Source organism: Epinephelus lanceolatus, chromosome 8 (genome assembly GCF_041903045.1).
Source record: "Epinephelus lanceolatus isolate andai-2023 chromosome 8, ASM4190304v1, whole genome shotgun sequence".
Taxonomy (NCBI): Eukaryota; Metazoa; Chordata; class Actinopteri; order Perciformes; family Serranidae; genus Epinephelus; species Epinephelus lanceolatus.
In genome coordinates, this window is record NC_135741.1 from 19,103,194 (window position 1) to 19,124,662 (window position 21,469).

A 21,469-nucleotide genomic window follows, 5' to 3' on the forward strand; every position below is an offset into this window, starting at 1 on the left:
AGATTTATTGCTTCAACAGACTCGGAGACATACTGAGTCAGTAGTTAGGCAGAGAAGAGGAACTTTAATGGAGTGCGCTTTGACCTCTAAACTCTTTGCTTGCCTAATTGGCTTGTTTAATTTCAGCATGTCCAATTCCCTCCAGTCAAAGACCCCCTTTCCTGAGGAGCCAATCCCAACGCTACCCTTACTACAGCACACAAACACCCACAAAAACCTCTCCAGTGTTCATCCTGGCTTTTCATTTCCTCAGAGAGCTACTCAATCTTACCCAACGAGCTTAGACCATCAACAGGACAAAAACTGGCTCCCTCTACCATGCGAGTACAGCCTTGATTTATAGCACACTTTTTTTTCTCTCCCAAATATACACTTGACACGAGATGGGAAAGTAAGATAAAATGAACTTGTCAGACAATCAAGTAAAGAGAGAGAGGCAGAGACTTTTGTGTCTCATCCAAAGCATTAGCAGTCTCTCCAAGGCTACAGAAACTAAAGCCTGCTTTCGGGATGTCACAGAGCAGAAAAAAGCTTTTCATCCCTCTATGAAATTTCACCATGAAGAAAAAAAAAAGCAAGGAAAAAGTCATCAGGAGGCAGGCTGACAGTCTGTGAGCGCTTATTTGTGGTCAGAGACGATTGTTTCAAGTAAAGCACCAGAGCTCCAAGTCCCTGTCACCCTTCTGAGGCCAAATCAAAAGTGACTGTCCTCCTTAACCCCCCTCCTTCCCTCACACAAAAACACACACACACACACACACACACACACACACACACACACACACACAATCAGGAGCCCTGTTCCCCTCACAACACACACACACATCCAATCCCTGCCCCTAAATACACAAGCACATGCAAGGACTAAAAACACACACGTTCACACGCTTAGCAGAGCCGTCATGGCATCACACCCGGTTTGTCCTGGTCACATCAAAGCAAAGTCACTTTAGGCCCCAGCCAGACAACTAAAGAGATGAGACGTGTGATGGAGTGAGAGAATGGGGCTTCCTCCTTCTTGTGTTTCTCTTAATGCAACCTGTCCCTCCGAGCCACTTCTCTGCCTCCTTGACCGCACAGGACCGTGGGGAGACAGTGCGCAAGGTCCTTCTGGATCAAAGGCAGAGCGATACTTTGTTTGTACGGGGGTTTAACATCGACAGCTTTCACAGCGGGCTCATGCTGTGACTTCACGAGGTATTCACCCATCACGCCAGGCGAAGATGTTACAACACGCGAAACATCTTCACAGAGGGTGATAATATATGACTACACAACATAATTTAGGGAACAAAATTCACTTGAGGCACACTTTTTCTTTGGTAAAACTTGTCTGTTGGTTCCCTCATTAACATTCTTGGGGGCGCGAGGTTTTGAGTGGCTGCAGGTTCCTTCATGTGTGCTAGCACCATCCAAGCAGTTTCATACACTCTCAGTTATATTTATTTTAAATTAAAGGGATTTCCAGTTGGTCAGGGCAAATTATAATTTAGTGGCCGGTGTGCGGCTTGCAAAATTGCCACCCTCAGCTAATCACTCTACATTCAAATTGTGGCCCTCTGCTCAACGAATGTAACAGTTCTACTCATTATTTGATAAAACGACTTTGGTTGGACGAGCATGTCAAACTCGAGTTCACTGAGCCCCCTGTGCGAGTGGCGAAATAAATAAATAAATGTGATTAATAAATAAAAGAGAGAAAACAGAATGATACATCTAAAAAGAAACATTTGATGTGCAGACTGAACCAGTTTCTGCTACTGCGAAAAATACCAAAGCATGTGCATTTTTGATCATTTCAAAATCAGTGGCACCCATTTTTGTCTCTGCATATCTGCACTAATCCATTTTTACATTAACAAAGGGTCAAGTGCCTACATTCAATGTAAAAGTGGTCCCTCTAGTAGGAGACCACAGCTATACGGGGCTGCAACTAATGGTTGTTTTCACTATCCATTAATCTGAAAATTATTGTCATGATTAATTGTTTTATTGTTTAGTCTATAAAATGTCAAAAAGGAATCTGAGAAATGCTCATCACAATTTCCCAGAGCCTTTAGTGCCGCTTCTTTTGTCCATCCAAAAGTCCAAAACCCAAAGACTCTTTATTCACTATCATAAATGGCAAAGAAAAGCAGCAAATTTTCAAGAGAATTGAATCAGCAAATATTCAACATTTTTGCTTGAAAATTGACTGAAACTATGAATCAGTTATCAAAATAGTTGGAGATTATATTTATTTCCATTGAGTGATAGATTAATCGACTAATTGCTGCAGCTCTACACAAAGTGGTGGAGAGTATACGCAGTTATAAAAGCTATACCACCTCTTTTTCTGTTTGTTTACAGCATACCCACCTATCAGCCAAAAAGCTATAGGAATATATAAGAGAATATACCCACCTCCTCCTCCGTAACCTACTTAACTACCTCATAGTACACCCGCCTCATCAGCTTCCACTACACTACTGTCTACAGATAATCATCATAAGTGATCCGTCTTAGCTCTATGGATGTTTTAGTGTATTTCAACTCATTATTTTGGTTTTATGGGCAGCAGAACCACTGTTTTGATTCTCTCTAACTGCTTCCATCAATGTTGTTTCTGGCAGCAGAAGCTATTTTCAGCAAAATAGTTTATATACTGACTGGGTGCTACCTGCCAAACACCAAACATGCAGACACAGTTAGCGACTACCTGCAGAATTAGTGGAGAACTTAGCTGCTAAATATTTTTCTAAGAAGATTGTGAAGACCAAAACAGAGCTAAAAGGAGACCAAATACTGGACTTACATTCATTAGGTGGCCTGAAACACAATTAACTCTTCCCGCCCCCGGACATAGACTGGCCAATCATTACTTAGACCAGGGTCCGACAACAATACAGCTGTGCTCCATTGACTCTAATGCAGTCGTGTCAGATTTCCTTCATTTGGATTTGGAGCTAAATGTTCTACCTGGGGCACATTGTGTATTAATGATACTCGTTACCTGGAGAGGTTGGAAAAAGATATACGTTTCTTCCCTGTTCCAAAACCAAAATCAAACCCTGAAAAGTGTAGGGTTAGCTAGCTAGCTACTGAAGATATAGCCTACTGAATGTATACACATGCTGCTTTTGCTTTTTAATGATTATAACAGTGAATAAAGACCGACCCTGCTGCACAGGAACCAGTGAAGGGAAGCAGGGAAACTTTGCTGATATTCAACCAGTTGTGTGTCATTGCACTGTACTCAGATGAGTGTTGTTTGACTTCCCCCGGAGATCCCTGTGCTGATCCGGGTGTTGGTAACGGCACGGTGGCAAAGCCAAACACTGTTCATCTGCACACACTGTGATGCCACACAGCTGGTTGAATATCAGCAAAGTTTCCCTTTATATTCATTGTCTTCTGTGGCGATCAGCAGTGATGTGGTGGTTCACTTTTACACTGTGATCTGTAGCCTATAGTTCGGCTTTAGCTTCTAACTATCTTTGTCTTTTTAACCTGTTGTTGCTGCTGAGTCAGTTTGACATCCTGGATATATCCTTCAAACACAGACTGTAGACCCCTCTGTCTGCTTCTCTCTGGAATCACTGGTTCATTGTTCCAAAAACATGATAATATTTCCTCAGGGAGTGCAGTTAGTTACAGTGTGGGCTCCATGCTTACTCTGACAGCTTGTCGGACCATCAAAAAGGGGTGGGGCTTAGTGAAAGGTCAATTCCAAATACATGCTAATGTTGCACCATATCCTCTGGATGTGTAAATGAGTAACTGTTTACTAACTCATCAACTTTATGATAATATGTAAATGTTATATTTACAGATTGTTAGGCTGCCCCGAGTGGCCAAAAATAAGTTAACGGGGGCTCAAATTTAAGCTTGACAGCATTATTACCTGCCTAATCCACTCCTCCTGCTCTTCTCTTCCTCTCCTTTATGTAGGGTCCTGAGGGGATTTGATGTGCCCAGGTGCTATGGTGGACTCCCTGTGGTAGCATTCCCACAACGCATTTGGCAAAGTAGATTTTTTATTTCACCTTTATTTAACTAGGAAGTACCATTGAGATTGAAAATCTCTTTCACAAGAGAGACCTGGCCAAGGTAGCAGCCAATCAAAACACATTTATACAACATATAATACAAACATCCACAATAAAACACAACTATTCAAACATAGTGGCCTCTAAAGAAAAACAAACACGTGTGGCAGACGAGCTACAAGCAGTCAAGCCTCATACATCAGTCACGTTTTTCTTTCATACCTGTTGATGGTGTGGTTTTTGCTACCTAATTAAACATTTAAAAAAAATTAGCATCATTTGTCAACACTTACATTTTGTTCAGCACAGATGTCAGGCTACAGTTTGACAGTTGACTGGATCCTGCGAAACTATACCGTTTGACTCGTCTGAGCACGGTGCTGAAATAAATCCCCAATCTTTATGTACTGACACATTTTATCGCTTCATATCATTTCTACTTTTAAGGATCCGGCATTAGCAGTGAATTCCCTCCTTTTCACATCTCTACTTTTATCTTGGCACTGTCGTTTAAAATCAGCAGGGAGGATGCAGTAAAAACTGGCCAGAGACTGAAGCAGTGAATGAATGTGGAGAGCGGAGAGGAGGGGGATATCAAGTCAGGATTCAGTCGCCAAGAGCTGGCATTTATGTTGTCAACCATCCCAGCTTCATGCCTCGGCTACAAAATTTTATCAGCTTAGCTAAAAAAGCAACATGTTTCCTTTTTGCAAATTTTCTAGCAGTGACTTGCACCAGATATCTACAATATCATAGCAGGGAGTTGTTGTGGAAAAGGCAAACAGGTCTGCTCTAAATGAATTATGCATTATGTAAAGCTTTCTAAACAAAGTAAAATAAACGATGTTAGCCTCAAGATATGATATTAAGAGAATCTCTGACGTTATATGCTAATATGTATAAAAAATTAAAAAGGTACAGGGAGATAGAATTAGTTTGCTTGCGAGTGGACTTTCCCATATAATAAGAGAAAATACTGGGAAAAAATGACAGCATGCATAAGTGGAGTTAAAATGATACTCGGCTGGACAATGGAGGCACTGTTCTTCAAACACGTGACAGTGCGTTCGAGGACAGCCATTGCTTTGCAGAGTGAAATCTGCTTGTTCTTCGACTTAAAGAAAACATTAAAGTTGTATTAGACTTAGAGAACGTACTACTGTTTTCAGATCCACGACATAATCCTGAACATGTGATAAATGTTACTGATGTTAACTAAACATTCGCAGCCCATGAAAGGTCACCGTGAACATGGGAGGAGGTTACACAGATATGGAGCGAAGTGGAAAGAGAAAAAGAAAAAGGTAAAGAGCCATAGAGCCAGGCCGATAAAGAACAGTGAAAAACAGAGAGAAAAGAGATAGAGCAGAGACGGCAAAGGCTAGAAAGACAGAGGCAGACGATAGAAAGAGGGGGAGACAGGAAGAGAGGGGAGAGTGACTCAGGCAGCCAATATTTTTTAAACAGCTTTGCTTCCACTCAACTGGGCATCAAGGCCATTATCCCGGGGTTAATCCCCAATGCGACGGAGCTGGCAGCCTTCCGGGACAAGCCAGGGTGGCAGCCCATCAACAAGGCAGGCACGGGCAAAAATAACACACACATACTCACACGTGCACATGACACACATGCACACACAGCCAGACACAGGCAGGCATGCAAGCTGCAATTAGACAAAAAAAAAAAAAAAAAAACACATCAAAGCTATTAGCTGTGAATGTCTTCGCTTCTTTGTCCTTTAGTTGCAGTTGGAAATAAGCTACTGTTCATGTCCGTCTCTCATTTTATCTTCTTTATATCTCGCTGCACGCACTCCTGTCTTCGGTTTCCCTTGTTTCTTTTATCACACACCCTCCATCTGTCCACCTTTATTTTCCCCACCTTCCCCACCGGCTCTAATCGCTCCACATTTTGCACCTCCACCTCACTCTCCCTTTTCTCCGTCCGCTCTCTGTTTCTTTGGCCGGCATCCAGGGAGTCAAGGTGGAGGAAGAGATTGACTCAAAGAAGGATAGCCATGTCATATGGAGAGGGACCAAAGAGGATCCAGGAGGCTTAGGGAGACTTAGCACTACTCCCTTCATCCCTCGCTCTCTCCCCTCCTCAGTCCCCTCCTATAAGCACCGCCCGAAAACAATACCTGGACCCTCCACATGTACACCTGAGGACCTCCGTACTGCTCATCACGTTTGTTTTTTTTGCAAATGTTCACATTCGGCGCACCTGCCAAAAGATCTGCCTCCCGTCCCGCTAATGAATGTGTATAATTGAGCAGCTCCAGGCCTACTCTGACACCTTGTCCTCTCACCTTCAGCCACGCTGGTGTTAAGCCTAGAGTGATCTTATGGAAATCCAGGCATAGTAAGGATGGACTGGGATCATCCCAGAGTGACCGGAACAGAGGTGTGATTCCATAAGACGCTGATGTTGATGTCCTTTGGCCTGAACGCTAATGGCTGAGTGTCAGCTTCACCTCAAGTTCCTCCAATGACCCACGAAGTGTCAGTGATACTATGTGGCGTATCAAAAGCCTTAAAAAACGAGTGAGAAAAGTCCTATCACCCCATCTACCTATCTCTCTGTCTGTCTTTTTTCCCTGTCTTCCTCCTTTACACTTGTGCGTGTATGTGTGTGTAGTTTCTGGGCTATCTTTCTCTCTAGGCCCCTAAGCCTGCTATGTCTCCCATGGTAACTCCCTGACTGACGACCCGGGGCTTAGCCTAAATTCTCTCTCTATTAAAAGCTGTGAAATGCAAATAATGAAACATCTCATTACCACTGTCGGAGAACCCAAAATGAAAGGAGGGGGGGAGAGCGGGAGGCAGGAGCAGAGCGGGGCGGATGAGGAGCACTGTAAGACAACGAAGCGGAGAAAGAGGGCTATACGGTAGGGAGGGAGAGGCGGAAATAAAGGAGTGGAACAAGAGGAGGAGAGGATGGGAGATGGGAAGGGAAGGGGGAGGAGAGGAGAGGTGAAGGCACGGGAAGGAGATAGCCAGACAGTAAGTCTTTTGTTTGATATGTGTTGCCATTAACATAGAGGGTAGCCAGGATTGGCCACCTATGCAAACAGGGGTGGAGTCCTGATGAGCTGAGCTGTGAGTTAGGAGGTGTCATACAAATGTCAAACAATCTTCCACTTATCTACTTCATACTAAAGTTTAGTGTAAAACAGGCTATACATCTATGGTAATGTACCTGCAAAGGAATACCTTGTCTATGTATATATGTATATGTGTTGACTGATAATTATATTATGCCCCTGGAGGATTATTAGTTACCCTGTTTTACATTTTATCTTCACACCGCTATCATTAATCACCTCAGAGCTACACTGCAACAAAAACATATGACTGCTCTTTCCCATAATTATTTAGCTTTAACTTTAAGACAGGAGAAGGGCTCTTCTTTAAAACATATCTGTGTGGTGCAGGGAAGTGAAATCACCTACAGGAAGTGTCTGTGTTAGGTTTTTTTTCAGGTGGGAGGGGATGGGTGGTGGTGGCAATGGTGGTTCTCATGTGACAATGACCACATCACCTTGTGTGGTCTCCCGGTGCAAAACCCAGTTTCATCACTGCAGCAGTTTGGAGACTCATCTGCTGACGTCTAACCCTGATATCATGAGGGAATTCATGGGAGGGGGAGTTTGAAGGTGTGATAATGTCTAATAGTGGGATCAGTTTGTGACTGCTGGGAACTTTGTGTGTTGTGTAAGGGGATTTTTTTTCTGGTCACAAATGCATCAGGTGTTTTTTTTTCTTCCTTTTGCTTTCTTAACCAGGGGTTAGTAGTGTAAAGACTAACCTGTCGTCCTCTGTACATTTTTTTTATTCAGTGGAAATTCTTCTGTTTTGTTTTTTGACCCTGGGTCATGAGAAAAACATTTTATTTGATGCAGAAGCCTATTGGGCAATAAACATGACTGGTGAGACAAACATGTGGACTGCAAAGAAGACCCAGAGTTTTACAGCACTTAAAATGCAGTTTAAAAGTAATTTAAATTGTATTTTAAGTATTAGGGCATGGTCACACATGAGCAAATGCAGATGAGTGACTTTTGCCTGCCCAGACCAGATGTCATGGACACAGAAAGTTAGCTTGCTAGCTAATGTTAGCATGCTTGCTAATAAATACCTCGACATATGATGTTATTGGTACATTTTCCATTTTCTTTTGCTCCATGCCGGTCTCACCACTTATTGCCAGCCAGGCAGCATCTCTCTTGAGTTTGCATGTTGGCCACTATTGTACAATATCTGCTGGTTAAACACAGCAACAATCAAATTCTCCTCCAGGCATACTCCTTTGCTGTTTGTTGAGGCTGCCACTTCCCCTGTCAGAGTTCACCAAATTTGAATTCCACTTGATGCGAAGATGTAAATTTGCCTCGACATAGGAAGCAAATGTTTTTTTCGCCCCTTCATACGTATTGAACAGAAGTGGACCCTAACCAAAATTATGAACATCCAATACATTTTGCAGACTGACTTCCTTGACTGACACTCAAACAAAGTACCTGGACACTTGAATATTACACCCATTTTTGATCATTGAACATCTCATCTCAAAAAACCATGGGCATTAATACACCCCTACACAGCCTCCATTCTACCAGGAAGGTTTTTCACAGAAGGGATGTTGGCCGGTAGTCGGTGTTCCAGTTGATCCTAAAGGTGTTTGATAGGGTTGAATGTAAAGGCCAGTCAAGCTCACCCACACCAAACGTGAAACACCCTTTCTTTGTCATGTTGAAACAGGAAAGTGCCTTCTTTGAATAGTTTCCTCAAAACTGGATGCACAGTATTGCTTAAAATATCAAGGCAGGCTGAAGATTTCCCATAACTGCAATGAGGCAACCAAACACTCACACGTCACAGCCCCACACCTAAAATACACTCATACACTGCGTCCCGTATCTCATACTTTTTCCTAAAACTCTGAAGCACTGCAGCTGCCCTTACAAAATACGTACTGTGACATGGTATGCGTACAATAGGGAAGTACTACTTTGTCATTATGTTGCTCCTTGAACTTTGACCCTCTTGCAGATAAATCCATATGTCTGTTGCATGAGCTGTCATCTGCATGCTGCTCAGTCGATGGGATGTATCTTGTGCTGTGCAGAGTATTGTGGGCCAGAATAGCCAGAAAAGCATGTGACTGGACACAGTGGGACATCCTTGTATTTTTGGCGTACTGCATTTGACATGCCATGTTGGGACGTACTATATCTTTTTTTGTTTTATTAAATAGTGTGGTAGTAATATGGGATTTTGAATACACCAATAGTGTCTACTGTGTGTAGACAAGGCTGTCCACATACTTTTGGCCACACAGTGTAATCAAGTTTTCTACCCAATGAGGGATTATGACTCATATTTGGGTGAGCTTTGGGTGCATCCACTTTTACTTTCATCCCCCAACCTGTGTGATCATGTGACTGCTCGTGCTACTTACACTGAGTCACACACACCTCCTTCAAACCCCCCAAATTTTCTTTTAATTTTCCCTTTATCCCTCAAGCTCACTTTTACATCCCTTTGCCTTTTCTCCTCCAGTTTCATTTCATTTTTGTCATTTGGCAAATCTCAGTTCTGTTTTGAAAAGCACCAAATGGCTTTGTGGCTAAAGTGATGATGACAATATAAGGCTGTGGAGCTGCTCAAAACTCACATTTAACACCCACCCCGATCTCTCTCTCTCTCTCTCTCTCTGCCAACGAGCCACTCAGAGCGTGTGTGTGTGTGTATGTGTGTGTGTGTGTGTGTGTGTGTGTGTGTGTGTGTGTGCGTGCCTGCGCATGTGGTTGTCCAGATCCTTTCATAGGTCTTAACACAAAACCTGTCACAGCAAAAAAGCAACCTGTCACGACTCAGCTAGACACGACTATACATGACTGTACCTCACAGAACCCAGGCAGCCTGTTCCTGAGCTGTTAAAACAGTCACTGCAGCCACCAGCTACAAAGGTCTCAGACTATAAACACACAAACACACACACACACACACACACACACACACACACACATAGATCAAGTGAACAGTATGGAGGAAATGAAACAAAGGGTTACCATGAGGAAGATAAGGTACAAAGTGAACGTATGGGACAACAACACCCATCCTAAATGTCTGCGGACTGAAAGCTAATAGTTGTTTGTTAAAATGTGTGGTTTTTGAATGTGCAAGTGAATGACTGAATGATGGTGACTCACTGCCGGTGGCCAGTCGCTATCTGGTGCCGAGGCGGGTGTCCAGAGAGTGTGTCTGTGTGTGTAAGGGTAACTTGGTGTGACTGTCGCTCTGTCAGACGGCAAACAGAGGCATCTTTCTCAAATCCACACTGGGCCGCGGCTTACAATGAGCTCATGCAAAGAGGGGAGCAAAAAAGCCGCGGCTTAAGTGTGTACTCACAAGGACAACAGGCACACCCTCCATCCCCCCTGAGCAAATATTAAAAGAGACTTCACTCCCAGCTAATCTAATTCACAAACACTCCAGAGCACATACAAACAAGGAAAACACATAATTTAACTATATTAACGTAGCCCTCAACATGCAACGTTCTCTTATAACTTGCTATCGTTCCCACAGCCTCTCGTACAACAACTGAGCAGCACGGTGATTTACATATAGATAGAGAAGTGTTTATAAAAACACATTTGTATATAATAGCCCGAGGCTGCGTTGTCACTCATCAAGCTGATCAAAAAGCAGCTACTATACAACACTGATGAATCTCGGAGCGCTTTTGCGAATCTGTCCTTCAACGGCAAAAAAAGAGGAGATGAGATAAAGGGAGAGAAATCAAGGGGAGAGTAGAGGAGCATCTAAATATAGAGAGACTCACATTTTGGAGTCAGAAAAGAGACAGTGAAGGGTAAGAAAGAGGGAGGGAGACGGGAGATGCAAGAGGAGAGAGAGAAAAAAGAGGGAGAGGAAAAAGTGAAGAGAGATGGGGAACAAATGAAGCAACAGAAGAAAAGTAGTGTTGAAGCAGCACGAGAAGAATAGAAGACAGGCGGAGCGGCAGTGTAGCGGGAGATCGATGTTTGCAGAGCCTCGGTGGGCTTCTCATCTACTGTAGCGTTGCTTAGTGGACTGCTGGAGAACTGGACATGGAGGACACTTAATTTTGTCTGCGAGACTTGAGAGCTCGATATACCGCACAGTGTATCACCACAGACGTTCATCAATACGTAACATCAATACTGAGGGTCTGCCCCTTCAGCGATCTTTCCAACAGTTTCAACACAGACTGGCCCTCCGCTGAGTAAATTCTAATAGTGATCAGTGAAGATGCAAAATCGTTCTTTGTCTTCCTTGTTTCTGCGCTGCGCTGTGATTGGTTGTTCGGGGAGGAACTGCAGCAAAGCCACTGACAAAACAGCCGATTTAAAGTTATAAGCAAAGTTTCTTTTTCTGAAGTGTAATTGCTTAAAACAACTTTTTTTTGGAGTTTTGAATAGTGTGGCCTGAGGCTACCACGTTCGTTGTGATTGACAAAGAGCGACCAGACAAACGCCTCACCTGGATCCTCACTTCTGTCCCGTCCTGTCCTCTCCTCTTCTGTCATCCTTCCCTTCCCTCCTCCTTATCAGCCTGTCTTTTCACTCAGAGCGTGTTTACTCCGACGCGGTTTGACGCCTGACTGTCACCTGTTGACTAACATGAACAGCTGCAATGGCTCGCAGGCTTTTGGGACTATTGCTTCTTTCTCCCCCCCGACAGTGGTGGACAGAACTGCAAATTCATGTACAGAAGTGCCATAGCCAGACATAAAAGACACAAAGAGAGAGGAAGAGACAATAGGTCCACTGTGCAAACTCCCGTGATCGTGCTCACCATCGCTAAGGACAACACCCACCTTGGAAACCTAATTTTGAAGAAGTCACACATTCCCACATTGTGAGGCAGTGCCAGTATCAGGTGTCCGTCCAAACCACCAGCCACCACCAATCAACCACCACGGCGTTCGTGACACACCAGCTCACACACCAAAACAAGGACGGGGGGAGGTGAGATAGAAGACCAGAGGGAGGGAGGGAGGGAGGAAGGGGTGTGGGGGTGAGGAAGAGAGAGTAAAAAGAGGAGGGCAAAAGAAAGAGCCAGCCAGAGACAAAGTCAACAGAGAATGACAATGAGTGAAAAGAGGAAGGGGGGGGGGGAAGAAAAGAGAGAGGACGAGATGAGGTGAAAAGCACATTGCCAGCTCACCGTGTGCATTCACACAGCAAGACGAGAACAAAAAGACGCCAACAATGAGACATATATGCACTGGCTGTTTGTGTGTGCGAACGTAACATATGAAAGAGCGGCGAGAAGGTCCTTTGGAGGGGGGGGAATTTGCCCCTCACCACAGAAAAGGGGATGTGAACCTACTCACTTCTGTTCACATTTGGAAATCGGCCTCACCTCTCTTGTTCATAAAGGGAACTACTACTGACACAGGGGAGCTCATAAAGTGTCCGGCAACAATGACAGAGCTCCACTTTCATCACCGATTTATAAAGTTCACATAATTATACACCAAGGATCCGTTTTTTAGCGCCGAAAAAGCCTTTATAAATCACAATAATCCAGCCTCCCCCTTTGAGACGTCACATTCTGACCCAGAGCGGGAAGTTATTCTAACTTCCATTGGGCCGAAAAATGTTTGTGTTTTAGCATAAAACTTGACAGCGTGTCTGTCGTCGTGTTAAGGGGATGTATAAATATGAGCTAGGGTCAGGGGGAAGGATAAAAATGAGAAAGAGAACAGGGAGAGGGTAAAAATGAGAAAGGGAGTAGAGGAAGGGTAAAAATGAGAAATGGAGTAGGGGAGGCCACAGGAGGCACCTGGCCCACTTACAGCAGAGGAGGGGGTGGTGGTGGTGGTGGTGGAGGAGGAGGAGAGGTGCAAGATTAAGGAGTGGGAGTGGGAGGGAAAAGGAAAAGGAGAAGGTGGATGAGGAGGAAAAGTAGGAGGAGATCTGGAGAAAAAAGAAGCAAAGGGAGGTGCAGCCAGGACGGAGCAGAGGGCACGGAGAGGATGGGGGGCTATGGGTGAAGTAGAGGAAAAAAGGTGAGGAGGAAAAAAAAATGGATGTGAGATGAGGAGGCAAGAAAAAAAACGAACAGATGAAATAATGGGAAGGGGGAGGAGGGCAGAGGGGGAGGTGAGAGCAGAAGAGACAGAGAGAGAAAGAGAGAGGAGGAGGAGGAGGTGGGGGCTGGAGAAGAAGAAGAGGTGGCCTTGTGAGGCTGAGAATGGAGGTGGTGTATGCGTGCGCGGGATGAATGTGTGCGTGTCTCTTTGTGTGTGTGTGTGGGTGTCTAAAATTATGACGAAAAACTAACACCTCACCCAAAGTATGAATAACCGACCACAACAGGCCAATGTAGGTTCAATCTCTTCTCCCAGCACATTCGAACAGCCTGCCTATACCACTAATATCCCACTAATACCACCCACAGTCCTCGCTCCACCTCACATCAATGAATATTTCATGTCCTGATGGCACTTTTAAAGCAAAAACTAATTAGCAAATCCAAGTTGATCTGGCATTAGTCATATCAGGCCAATTAAAAGCCCAGTCCTACTGTACATGTTAATGGCAGCGAAGTGGAATAATTGTATGTTGAGCAGGGGAGAGAATGTTAAACAGGCCTTGTTAGCAGCACTTTAGCACTCTAGCCAGAGTCCATGGCTGGATTACAAAACTCTACAAAGCAGGATAATGTTCGTCAGTAACACACACACACACACGCACAGGCACACACACACACATATGAAAGCGCCAAACGAAAACTCTATCCATTAATTAGAGTGTCGCCATCAATTCCACGGAGTCAGGTCTGATACTTATAGCTAAAGAAGAGAAATATTTCCAGGGAAAATGATGGTTTTATGCTTCGGTAATAATATTAAACAGGGATCCAAATATTGGCAGAGGCTCACAGGTCAGATGTTACGCGGTATCGGTGGGAGAAAAACATTTTCTGCTCCACGCACTGTTTCTGCGGTCAGCACCAGTCAACACAAGGTTGTGGAGACAGTGTTTGTGTGGTATAAAGTAGAGAAAGGTGTTGGTTTGTATTTGAGTCTTTCCAACGTTCCCTCTGTGTTTTTTTAACGCGGGAGTTTAGATTGAGACAGACAGCACTGACACACACAGACTAAACTGTGCTGCACAAAAAAGCGACAGAATAACAAGGGCTAGAACTCTTTTGGAGTGGATGTCTGTTTCATCACCCCCCCTCCTCCTCCTCCTCCCCGCTCCTTCTCCCCATTCTCTCTCCTTCACATTCCCTCTTTTCCTTCCTCTCTCTGCCTCCCTTGTCTCCCTCTCTCACCTGAGCTTTGATATGGAAATCTCTCACCAGCCACAGCCCGAGGCTAGTTGACTGTTTCTAAAGATGTATTTGCTCAAAGCCGCTCAATTTCTCATCAAATGCTCACACTGTGTGTATAAAAGACAAACTCTTTCACTGGGAAAATAACAACTAACAACCGCGTACTTATACAAGGCTTTCAGCAGTCTGCAAACCTCAGACTTCAACAAAGAGGGTTTTGTTGAGCCCAAACCTTCAAGTTCTTAATAGCTTATAAAAATTTGTCTAAAAAGATTGGTGATCCTTCTGCAAAGTGGCGAGCTGAGATAGCTAACTACCTGGTCGATAGAGATACTTAAAGTGAGTGTGTGTGTTTGTGTATACAGTTCTTTCCCCCTCTGGTTTACCACTCTTGCCTTGCTAGGTAATTATACCGCATTAAGGATGCCCAACCTGCAGGACTGCAACACCAAGCCAAATAAAGTGATAACTGGAAACTGCCCAAGGACAAATAAAAACTATTTGTAAGAGATTCAGAATTAAGTGAATAACTTAGGAATAAGTCAGAAAGTCTGTTTGGGAAGACAAAACATTTAGTCAGCTTCTGATAAAAGAACGCAAATCATGCAAACAACAATAATCAGTCCCATGTCAGCTCATTACCAGAGAGGAACGATATCAGCGATTGATGTTTTAAAACATGCTCCTGTGTTAATCACTGTCACACAAATCAATGTGATCTTTCAAAGATATTTTTTTTTAAACGGGGAGAAAAGGAAGATTTTTAACTTTTAAAATAGCAATGTTTTTCTCTTAATTCCTGCAGAAATACAATGGTTTAGTCAGAATATTCTAAAACATAAGAGTGATTCATAGTTTATAGAGTTAATCAAAAATGTAAAGCTCAGAATATATAGAGGACAGTGCTAACTTTGCTCTACACAAACAGGGTCTAAAATGAGCTCCTGCTAATTGCAGGTAAATTGATGGCAGGGGCAGGTAAGATCGTCAGGCCATCTGCCACTGTGGTGTACATTAAAAAGTGCCAACAGAAAGACACCTTTAGTAATGTTAGCTTATTATTAGCTACATATTTGTAGGTCGCTTGCAACTGCCCTGGGAGCAACGCAATTGGACGTAGAACCTTATAAGTTATGATCCACAGTTTAATTTCACCGAATCCTAACTGTGAATATTTTTTGACTTTCTTCATTGGCCCAGGCTAAAATATTATCTGTATGAATTAAATGTATTGATAGTACTGTATATTTTTTGGTGGTGCATTCATAAATGCAAATGGATATGTACAGTAACCTTTGACCCCCCCAAAATTAGAGCTCCCCGAAAGCCACGGTGTAATTCCAACTCACGACGTCACCATGCATATAGTGTCTTTTTGTGTAAATATATCAAACACTGAATGACAGCATTCTATACATCAAATGACCTCTAAATTATCTAAATATTATTCCTTGATTTGGAGCATAGATTTTGAAAGTGGCAGATAAAATAAATACTCGCCTGCCACTGTGAAAAAGTTCTTTACAGACCCTGTGTGCAGAGACACATGAGCCCAACTCAGAAAGCTGATGACATAAGAAAGCAGATTCAATTACTATACCTCCACTTTGTTCTTTCATTTACACTAGATGGAAACCTAATTGAAATGCACTACCTGACATGTGAAACAACTGCCGTCATCACTTCACTTGTTGCAATGTTTGTTTTGACAGCATCTGAACAAGTTAAAAAAAAAGTACAGTAAATAAAACCAACAATTAGGAGTGCACAACAAGAGGAGAGGGACTGATTAGATTTCAAGGCTGGTCTGACTTTGGACACTGATGCAATCGGTAAGTGATGTTAGAGAACATTGTAAATTCCAGAAAATAACTCTCGATGCTGATAAGCATTGTGCGATCACAAGGCTCCTGTTGGAGAGAGCCGATCTGCTCCGCATTCCTAAATAAAAGAAAAACACACCCTGATGAAAGCACACAAACTGAAATCCCTCATCTGTTTCCTCAGGAATGTGTGATCCAAAAAGGTGTTTTGCAATATCAACAACTCCTAAGAAAAAAAACTGACAGCTTGCCACTTCCACTGCACCAAAAAACCCCTCCTTTATTTTTAGCAACAATCAAATTATAATTTTGCTTCTGGACTTTGAATTCTTGCTCAGAGATTATAAAAATTAGAGGCAAAGCTGCGAATTACCTTCCAATTTAAAATTCATGGACAAAAGAACAAAAGAAAAGAACAAGAGAGCTTATTGCTTTCATTGACATCCTATCTCAGGCGCATGCATGCACGCACACACTTGCACAGCTATGAAATATTAACACCAGCGTGGAAAGACAAGTGGGGTGGTGGAGAGTATTTCTGTGTGTGTGTGTGTGTGTGTGTGTGTGTGTGTGTGTGTGTGTGTGGTTTGAGGTGGGGATGGCTTAAACTCACCTGTTCTCTCTGCTGGGGGGAGGACAAGCATGTCAGATAGGTGGATAAGGAAGACAGCTGTGTCTGACACACACAGACACACACACACACACACATCCCCCACAGCATCCATGTAACCTCATGGGGATTAGGAACACCTGTATTCAGCACTGCACAATGAGCTATAGAGGCAGTTAAGCTAAAAAGCCTCGGGAGTTATTAGGGGCTGGGGGGTGGAGCTGGTTTGGATACGGGGGTTAATGTGTGCCAAACTGTCTTGATGCGAAATCAGATGTGAGAATGAAAATATTCACAACGTGACAAATGGAAGACAAAGTTGTCAGAGAACTCCAGAGAGACGTGGCATGTCATGTAAGATGTGTACACACGAGTGTAAACGGTTCATTTTGCCTTGTGTTAGGCAAACAGGTGTTCCCATTAACAAGTGAGCTCCGAGGGGGGATTGGGATGAGAAAACTGGCAGAGAGAGATAGAGACAGAGAGATGAATGGAGTACAAGGTTGCTAACAGGGAACAAATTAGTCTTTATGGACCATTTGTCCTCTTTTCTCTATTTCTAGGGAACGTACACTCAATGAGGTAAACTCACTGTACTGTTGTTGTCAGGCTGTCTACATAAACACACTCTTGTGAGGAGGTAGCACGCTACATCCCCAGGGTTCGCATAGCTGAAGGAGAGGAACCTGCTACCACACAGTTCAGCCCACAACCTGCATGGGAGTACTGAGCACCACCTACATACCAGCAGGCTTACACACACGCATACAGCGAACAAGCACGAGCTGCGAGCCTGCCTCCCACCCGAGCCAAGCCCCTCCGTCTCATTTTCTCACCCTTCTTTCACACCCTGACACGCCCTCACTGTTTCCCACAAACCTTCAAACTCTGGATAATATTCAGTGTCACACGCCGCGCCACCTTCGACAAACACAACACGCAACTTTTTAACTGAGAAGAACCGAAATGTAAATTTAACTCACTCGTCTTGTTAAATCAACTTTTATAAAAAAGGTCCATTCATGAGAGATAACACAAGTGGGAAAGTGCTTCAAATCCTCCTTTGCAATCCCACAAGCACACGAGCAGCTAATATTTTTTCCATCTTTCGGCCGATCTCGCCTACACTCCTCCTCCACTCATCCTTGGAGCTGCTGTCTTGGTCTGTATTATATTTTCCCCCGTGGAACACACAGATGGAGAAGGTGCAGACACACACACACAACCACACACACTGATGTCCACTGCTCTTGTAATGGTAATACTACACAGCCCTACCTCGGGGGAAGCAACCTCGGCGGTGCAGCAGGGGGGCAAAACCCACAGACACAAAGCATTCTGGGAGTTGGTCCAGGCCAAGATGCCAAGGTGTGGCAGTGCCATGATAGTTGAGGATTAGTCGACATTACAAGCAAAGATTTTCTGCTCATGAGGTACAAAATGTGCATAGATAGTGGGGGTGAGGGGGAAAAAATTGATACAGCATCGCGATATTTTGTGTGGCAATACACAGATGTCAAGTATCCATACTTAATTAGAAAAATTATTAATTTTGGAAATATAAATTTAAGTTTTGGTAGACCTCTAGAATAATAAAATAAAATGACTTTTCAGTCCACTAGATACATGTTGCTACTATATAAGTCGTTTTTTCTTAATTTGCAGTTCAACAAAGGTAATAAATACTCAGCATATACATTTAATGACCTACGTATCCTGATAATATCTAATCAGTGGGCCTCTGCTGACAGACACACGAGCCTACAGTAATTGAATTACTGAATAAAAGACTTTGGAGGGTTTATCTTATCAAGCGTCAACCCTTAACTCTGTCGTAGGAAGGACAAAACAAGCAGACAAATCCAGCGAGGCCTAAGACAATTTGGAAAAAACAAAAAAAATCACTAGATGGTCTCTTAATCCCAAAGATCCAGTTAGCCACTGTCAAACAGCGGGGAAGTCTCAGATCTAACTGGCAGGGAGCACTTTAAACTAAAGTCACGGATAAGTTCCTCAAACTATGCAAACTAAAATACAGAAACCCCTTCCCTGAGCTCATCTCACATCATGAAAAAGTTTGGGAAACCCAAGTGCAAGGCCTGATGATTACAGGTGAGATCTGTGCCACTCCTGCAGAGCATTTGCTGAGTACTCACCTGGCTGCAGGGTGAGTACCTGAGGGTGCACCACACACACACGCACTAGCGCACACTGCTGTCAGTGCATCCAGAGCGTGAAAGAAGTGGGGTTGCTCCCCTCTTTCACATGGTAAGCATGGTAGAAAATGGAGGAAGACGGAACTGACCGGTTTGAGAGGGCAGACACAGACAGCAGACACACACACACACACACACACACACACACACACACAGCACAGGAGACAGACAGGGAAGCAGCGAGGGAGAGAGACGCTTTCAGCTTCAGTCGCCAATAAACAGAAAAACACTTGACGCCACACTTTGCAACTCTCAATACGGATCAGATGATGATCAGCGGTAACTCAACAATTAGACAACAAACAAAAAAAATACCCGAGAGCACCATCTGCAAACAAAATCCCCCCTCCCTCCTTGTCTTGTCTGGTACTCTAGGGTTGGGTGTTGACGCAGCAGAAATTTCCAGCTGGAGAAATCCCCCTTTTGGAGGTTAATCGAGGGGAGAAGGAGGAGGGTTTAAGCCCTTGTCTTCCAGGCTCTGAGCGCTTTCATTTTGAATCCCCTCCAGACGACTGCACGGAGCATCACCCTTTATATTTTGCGTGGCACGATATCTGTGCACGACAATCCCCCCCACCTCCTGCAGCCGATGCAAGGCGATAGGTTGTCATGCTGTTGCAAAACTTTGCAAATTCAAGCAGGATCCGCCGGTTTCATCAAACTCACCATCATCAGCTGGGATGAAACGCAACTGGGGGTGATTTATGTGTCTGCAACTGTCACATTATAGCCTATACATGAGCATGTGTTGAGAGATGTTTAAAGTATAGCCTGGAGGAAATAAATGTGTGCAGGTGGATGACATTCATTGGATTTTCCACGGGCGCACCGTTTAAAAGTATCCCCATATACTCCTCTAATTATTCCCATTTTATATCAGTTTGCCTGCATGTATTAAAACACATGTCCACACACATTAGAAAGTACATAGTCCCCATTGTAAAACAACTGTCCGTGTTGCCTAATCGGCTACATAACGTGTGAAATGTACAATCCCGTCAACGACTGACAGCTTCTCCAAATATCAACAAGCGCAATAGACAGCTGGCTGTCACGTATGGAACAGGTAGGCGTACTTTCAGACTGACGCCTGCTCACTCGGTCGGGTATTTAGCTGTCAAAATACACTCACGCCGTGGCTAACATGATGCCAATGGAGTGGAATAAAAAAGCACACAGACAGGCCTTTATACAGTAGCTTGTTTTTTTTTACCCCCAACTATAACAGTGCCACGATTGCGAAGAGTTGCATTGTGTCATGTCTCCAAAACCTGTGCGCCCTACAACTATCAGCTGTAGACGCGATGGCTCCGTGAGGCAGAAAACTAATTGTTGACATGATAAAAAAAGGCATGGGAAATCCTTCGATATGTGCCACCATCTGAATGAAACCTCAGACCTGTTAGCAGAGGAGCTCGGGGCTGGTATCAAAAAAGAAAGGGCTACTACTAATACAAGGAAGTCAGACATACCTGTTACCCCATGGGGTCTGGGGTGGACGCGGTGTCGGTCCTTCGGAGTCCAATCTGCTTGTGACAGCCTGAGAGAAGAAAGGAGGGGATGTCCAAAGCACTAGGTACTGTCCTTCCTCTCCTCTGTATGCTTTCTTTAAGTGTTATTCCCCCTGTTTTCTCCCACTCCCCGCTCTTCCTTCTCCACCAGCCCCTTTTCTCTTTCTCTCTTTCCCTCCCCTGCTTTTCCGTGTCTTGGTATCAGGAGCCTCCCCCTCCTCTTCCTCCTCCTCTGTGCATGTCTATGTCTCTCTCTCTCTTCCTCTCTTTTCCGTCCCTGTCTATCTCACTCTCCCCCTACACACTCTCTCTCACTCTCTCTCTCTCTCTCTCTCTCTCTCTCTCTCTCTCTCTCTCTCTCCGTGTCCCCGTATCTCCTCTGTCTCTCTTTCTCTGGGCAGAGTCAGGAAATGAGACAACATGAACGCACACACCGCGCGTATCCATCTGATCTAAGACACTCTTATCAGAATCCCCCAGACAAATTCTGTCATTAAATAATACATTGCAATTAATAATCATATATATTAATATATAGTATAATAATATTATGTGTTATGATGTAAGCAGGGGGGGTTGTCATGAGTCCGGTGTGGTTCATGGGGCTTCTGGCTTGTGCGTCTGTTGCCATAGGGCTTAGTGAGGACCAGGGGCTTACTGTAACTTACCCCCTCTTGTGGCACAAACAAGAAAACGCCAGTCAGTCACATATTATAAAAGAAAAAAAGAAAAACAGAAGACTGACATTTACAGTTTGACACTGTTTGGCTGGAAAACACCTCAGAGGGCCATGTGATGTGTAGCGTGCAGGCCAGTCTTTTGGCAAAAAGTCTGGGGTAATTCCACCACAGCCTGACCTCTCCCCTTCACACATGATGGATTTTTCTTATTGGTTACACTTTGTTCATAAGTTATGGGGGAAATTATGAAATGACAGACTGTGGGAG

At 43.9% G+C, this 21,469-nt stretch overlaps 1 protein-coding gene across 3 annotated transcripts in view; it reads right to left on the reverse strand.

Annotated features, from left to right (window-relative positions):
* zbtb46 (zinc finger and BTB domain containing 46) overlaps positions 1-20,779 on the reverse strand; it is a 69,033-nt gene extending 48,254 nt beyond the window's left edge. For 2 of the 3 annotated variants that reach the window (XM_078169956.1, XM_033628487.2), the window contains exon 1: positions 20,484-20,765. The gene's annotated coding sequence lies outside the window, so the exon portion shown is untranslated. Of the gene's footprint in view, positions 1-20,483 lie in introns of all 3 variants that reach the window. The other variant, XM_033628488.2, reaches the window with a different exon arrangement.
* Between the last annotated feature and the right edge of the window lie 690 nt (positions 20,780-21,469).